Genomic DNA, 6480 nt, shown 5'->3' with positions numbered 1-6480 from the left:
GGGTTATGTCATGTATGTAGACCATGTATACTTACTGTATAGTCACATAAGGTGTACCACCAGAGGGCACTGTGGTGGGAGACCTGAGGGTCACCTGCATAGGTGTGCAGGGCCCAGTATAAAAGGCTGCCCACCATGTTACAATAAATGGGACTAAGGTCACAACAGCTCAAGTACAATACTAGACCTCGTGGAGTCAGTCATAAGGGTATTAAAGACATAACAGGTTAGGCATTGCAAAAACAAATAATAAAATGCTTCTGTATCTGATGCACAAATGCCACCACAACACTCACATTTAAAGCTAAACAATTTGAGTGCCTCACATTATTAAGACAATCCCCAGCATGATTTTCTAGTACTTGAATAGTTTTGGTCTGAGTCATCAGTACTTTATGATGCTAGAAAGCCATTAGTGAGACAGAAATTAAGGGAACAGCTTTCTTAAAATTATACATTAACAAAGGAGAGCAATAATGCAGCTGCTCCCATGTGAGAATCTCTGCCACCAGCTGTTCATTTATCAAATCAGCTCCACAATTGATTCTGGTTTTGATAAGTGTTACTGAAGACAGATATTTCACCCACTGATATGATCCTATGAATTTATTGCCGTGACATTTTCTTAAGAAATATTAGCCATATAATGTTCTATTTGATAAAAGACTGACAAAATGGACTTTCAAAGATAACTATAAAGAACTCAGTTATAATAGGTATAATGCATATCGGCACATTACATTCCAACTTAACAATGTTACTAAATAGCACTTTTACTTCAGTTAATTTCAAACATTGTATGACAATGTATTTTTACATTGTTTGCAATGCCACAATTAAATACAATGCAACATGTAAAAAGGAAATTGACTTAAAAAAAATAAATAGAAGGAACGAAAGAATAGCCAGAATAGATTGTACCGAGTTTTTATTTATTTTACCTTGTATTGGAATGTTTTTATAAAATTTTGATAATGCTACATACTTAACAGCTCCAGTCTCAACAGAAGTTATTTTGTCTAAATCTTGTGTAAATGAAGCAATACCGTGAATACCGCACCAGTTCAAACACAAAAATGTTGTATGTTTCATGATGTCCAGTGGTATTTCAGAAAAAAATCAAAGAGCAAGTTATTATTTAAATGGAGAAAGATTACAAAGTGCTGCAGTACAGCAGGACCTGGGGGTACTTGTGCATGAAACACAAAAAGATCGTATGCAGGTAGAGCAAGTGATCAGGAAGGCCAATGGTATCTTGGCATTTATTGCAAAGGGGATGGAGTATAAAAGCAGGGAAGTTTTGCTACAGCTATATAAGGTATTGGTGAGGCCACACTTGGAATACTGCGTGCAATTTTGGTTTCCATATTTACGAAAGGATATACTTGCTTTGGAGGCAGTTCAGAGAAGGTTCACTAGGTTGATTCCAGGGATGAGGGGGTTGACTTATGAGGAAAGTTTGAGTAGGTTAGACCTCTACTCATTGGAATTCAGAAGAATGAGAGGTGATCTTATCGAAATGTATAAGATTATGAGGGGGCTTGACAAGGTAGATGCAGAGAGGATGTTTCCACTGATGGGGGAGACTAGAACTGGAGGGAATGATCTTAGAATAAGGGGCCGCCCACTTAAAACAGAGATGAGGAGAAATTTCTTCTCTCAGAGGGCTGCCTCAGAGAGCTGTGGAAGCTGGGACATTGAATAAATTTAAGACAGAAATAGACAGTTTCTTAAATGATAAAGGGATAAGGGGTTATGGGAAGCGGGCAGAGAAGTGGAGCTGAGTCCATGATCAGATCAGCCATGATCTTATTGAATGGCGGAGCAGGTTCGAGTGGCTGTATGGCCTACTCCTGTTCCTATTTCTGATGTCTTATATTCCCTTGAATTACAGTTTGTTGTAAAGTACTCCAGTATGCCATGGATTTGCATTCCTGAAATTTATTTGAACACAGACTGTCATGTATTCAACTATCATTGTAACCCATGTATAAGCTGACCTAAGTTGTACACCTTGAGAACATTGACCACAAGGGGGTGAACTTGTGGGAGACACTTCTAACCTGGACTTTCAGGTATAAAAGGGGAAACTCCACCCACCTTCATGACTTGCGGTCTTGGTAATAAAGGTAACTGGTCACAGAGTGATCTTCTCTCAAGTATGGGCCTTGTGTGCATTTATACTGTATAGTAAGGACATATCACAGACTATGATATCAGTGCAGTTAAAAAGGTCCAATACCGCACCACTTAATTGTTGATGAGTGCCTGAACTGCCCTTTCCTCTTTTATTAGACTGATCCTTGGATGAGTTCCCCCAGATTATTCACCAGCATAATTTTCAGGTTAATAATAAATTGTTGGTTTCTTTGCCGTAAACTGAAAGAAAATTTATAAAGGAAATACATCTAAAATATAATCAGGAGTCATAGAAACCCGCTGTTATGCATTCCCCTGCCCTCAGATTCCCTTCCACAAATTCTAACCTATCAAAGTATTTCCCTTCCCCAGGTTATAAAATCAAACACATGCTTATGCATTGTTAGAATATATGTTGTCAAATGCATATTAAGAATAGTACTTTATAATATGTCCTTACTATAACAGTACAAATGCACACGAGGCCCATACTTGAGAGAAGGTCACTCTGTGACCAGCAACCTTTATTCCAGCACTGAAGTGGAGAAGATGGGTGGAGCTTCCCCTTTTATACCTGAAAGTCCAGGTTAGAGGTGTCTCCCACAAGTTCACCACCTAGTGGTCAGTGATCTCACGGTGTACAACTTAGGTCAGTTTTTACATGGATTACAATGACAGTTGAATACATGACATCACCACCCCCCTAAAGTCTTATTGGGATCACAGGTTAAGTCTCTCTGGTGGTTTACGCTCCCTTGTAGAGCGCCTGAGTTGGGGCTCCGGTCGTTGGGTGCTAGCCTGAGTGTTTGCGGTGCCTCAGGCCTGTCCAGACTGCCCACAGTGATTGGGCTCTCCTCCATTTGGTTCCGGTATTCGGTCACCTGTGGTGGAGTGAACTCTACATCACGTTCTTCCCCTGTTTCTTCTATGAGGTTGCTGAACCTCCTTTTTGTTTGATCCATGTGTTTGCGGCAGATTTGTCCATTGGTAAGTTTAACTACCAGAATCCTATTTCCCTCTTTGGCAATCACAGTGCCTGCGAGCCATTTGGGCCCTGCAGCGTAGTTGAGGACAAAGACAGGGTCATTGACATCAATACATCACGCCCTCGCATTCCTGTCATGGTAGTCATATTGTGACCGGCGCCTGCTCTCAACAATTTCTTCCATGGTGGGGTGTATAAGGGATAATGTGGTTTTGAGCGTCCTTTTCATTAGCAGCTCTGCGGGTGGAACCCTGTGAGCGAGTGTGGTCGGGATCTATTGGCCAGCAGGAGGTGTGATAAGCGGCTTTGTAGGGAACCCCCTTGGATTCTGAGCACCCTGTTTGATTACCTGCACTGCTTGTTCCACCTGGCCGTTTGAGGCCGGCTTGAACGGTGCCGTTCTGACATGGTTGATACCATTTCCTGCCATGAAGTCCTCGAATTAAATGCTTGTAAAGCACGGGCCATTGTTGCTGACCAAGACGTCCAGTAGACTATGGGCGGCGAATATTGCCCGGAGACTTTCTACCGTGGCAGAGGATGTGCTTGAATTGAGAATGTCACACTCAATTAGGCGTCTACTACAACCAAAACCATTTTTCCCATGAAAGGACCTGCGTAGTCCACATGGATGTGTGACCATGGCTTGGTGGGCCAGGACCAGGGGCTAAGGGGGGCTTCCCTGGGGGGCATTGCCAGCTGGGCATACGTGTTGCACCTGCGAACACAAAGTTCCAGGTCTGCATCTATCTCTGGCCACCAAACGTGTGACCTGGCAATTACCTTCATCATGACAATGCCCGGGTGCTCATTGTGGAGTTCTCAGATGAACACCTCTCTGCCCATCTGGGGCATGACTACTCGGTTTCCCCATAGTATGCAACCGGCCTGAATCGAGAGTTCATCCTTGCGCCTGTGAAATGGTTTAAATTCCTCAGGGCATGCCCCGTACGTGGCTGCCCAGTCCCGATTCAGGATACATTTCTTGACTAAAGACAGTAGCGGGTTTCTATTTGTCCAGATTTGATCTGACAGGCTGTCACAAGTGAGCCTTCACTTTCGAAAGCTTCAACAGCCATGACCATCTCAGCAGCATGCTTGCCCCCTCGGTGGTGGCTAGTGGGAGCCTGCTGAGTGCATCGGCGCAGTTTTCGGTGCCCGGTCTGTGCCGAATTGTGTAGTCATAGGTGGCTAACGTGAGTGTCCACCTCTGTATGCGGGCCGACGCATTTGCATTTATGGCCTAGTTGTCGGCCAAGAGGGACGTTAGTGGTTTGTGATCTGTCTCCAGCTCAAATTTCCTGCAAAACAGGTACTGGTGCGTTTGTTTTCCTGCATATACACATTCTAGCACTTCCTTTTCTACCATCCCGTAGCCCCTTTCTACCTGGGACAGACTTCTGGAGGCATGTAGCAGCTCTAACAGCGTGCTCAATTTGGGAAGAAAGTTACCAAAATAGTTCAGGAGCCCCAGGAACGAACGCAGCTCCGTCGTGTTACGGGGTCTGGGTGCTCTCTGGATCACTTCCGTTTTGGACACAGTAGGTCTGATCCCGTCTGCTGCTACCCTCATCCCCAGGAATTCTACCTCTAGAGCTATGAAGATGCACTTCGCCTTTTTCAGTCGCAGACCTACCCGGTCCAGTATGCATAGCACCTCCTCCAGGTTATGGAGGTGTTCTTCAGTATCACAATCCGTGATGAGGATGTCATCTTGAAAAACCACCATCCCTGGAATCGACTTGAGGAGGCTTTCCATATTTCGTTGAAAGATCGCGGCGGCTGAGCAATTCCTGAACGGAAATCTGTTGTACTCAAACAACCCCTTGTGTGTCGTGATGGTGGTCAGCTTCTTCGACTCACTCGCCAACTCCTGGGTCATGTAAGCTGAGGTCAGGTCCAATTTTGAAAAAAGTTTGCCACTGGATAGCGTCGCAAAGAGGTCCTCCGCTCTCGGTAGCGGGTACTGGTTTTGGAGTGACACTTGATTGATGGTGGCCTTGTAATCGCCACATATCCTGACCGACCCATCCGCCTTGAGCACCGGCACAATCGGGCTCGCCCAGTCACTGAATTCGACTGGCAAGATGATGCCTTCCCTCAGCAGGCGGTAAAATTCGCCTTCTATCTTTTCCCGCATCACGTACGGCACTGCTCTGGCCTTGTGGTGTACTGGCCTGGCGTCCGGGTTTATGTGAATCACTACCTTGGTCCCCATGAAAGTGCCAATGCCGGGTTGGAATAGTGAGTCAATTTTGTCCAGGACCTGTGAGCATGATATTCACTCCACAGAAGAAATTGCACTGACATCGTCACAGTTCCAGTTCATGACAGCAAGCCAACCCCTCCCCAGTAGTGCGGGACCATCCCCCGGAACAATCCAGAGTGGCAACCTGTTCTCCGAATCTTTGTGGGTCACGACTACCGTGGCACTGCCTGGCACCGGAATGATCTCCTTTGTATATGTCCGTAGCTGTGCGTCAATCGGCAATAATTTTGGCCTCCTGGCCTTCGACGCCCACAACTTGTCGAATTGTTTGATACTCATCAGGGACTGGCTGGCCCCCATGTCTAGCTCCATTGATACTGGGATGCCATTGAGGAGCACTTTCATCATTATCGGTGGCATCCTGGTATATGAACTGTATATGTGCTCCACATGAACTCGCTGAACTTCAGTTTCCAGCGATTTCCCCCAGTGTCCATTTGGCCTCGTAGGGCTTACATCGGGCCCGTCCTCCTCAAACATCAACCTGGCTGCAGGCTTCCTGCACATACTTTTTTTTTTTTGAAATTCGTAGCCAATCGTTCCAATTCTTTGTCAAATCACAAACGCCAGAGGTCACCTTGCACACGCCAAGGATCACTCTGCGCCAATGCTCTTAGCCAAAAGGCCTAGAGCCACTGCACCGTTCCTGGAAGTACTGCAATACCAGGTTCGTGCCATGGAGGTGGATGGGTCAGGTCCCCCACACACCTCCGTGGAGGTGGATGGGTCAAGCCACCCCACCCACCTCCTGTTTCCAAAAAAGCAAGCATATACCTTCCTGATCCAGGGAGAACCACCCGGAGGTCATGGTGGCTACTCCCCTGTCAGGTCAGTTACGCATGATCTTAGCCAAAAGGCCGAGAAGCTTCCTGCACATACGCGCCAAGTGATCGCTGACGTTGCAATTTCTGCGGGTATATTGTTGATACCTGCAAGCTCTGGCTGTGTGTTTGCCTCCACACCTCCAACATGAGCCGTTGTTGGAAACAAAAGGTCCATTACCAGTCGATCGTCTCTGACTGTCTCTGTAACTGTCCTTAAACGCACCATTGACAGGTGTTGATGGCCCCATTACTGGCCACATTGT

At 46.0% G+C, this 6480-nt stretch overlaps 1 pseudogene; it reads right to left on the bottom strand.

Moving 5' to 3' along the window:
- Positions 1–6023: 6023 nt before the first annotated feature.
- Positions 6024–6262, bottom strand: LOC139263615 (U2 spliceosomal RNA; annotated as a pseudogene).
- Positions 6263–6480: the final 218 nt, after the last annotated feature.

This window comes from Pristiophorus japonicus, chromosome 4, assembly GCF_044704955.1.
Source record: "Pristiophorus japonicus isolate sPriJap1 chromosome 4, sPriJap1.hap1, whole genome shotgun sequence".
NCBI classification, from domain to species: Eukaryota; Metazoa; Chordata; class Chondrichthyes; family Pristiophoridae; genus Pristiophorus; species Pristiophorus japonicus.
The sequence above is the reverse complement of the archived record's forward strand: the minus strand, read 5'-3'. Positions and strand labels throughout refer to the sequence as shown.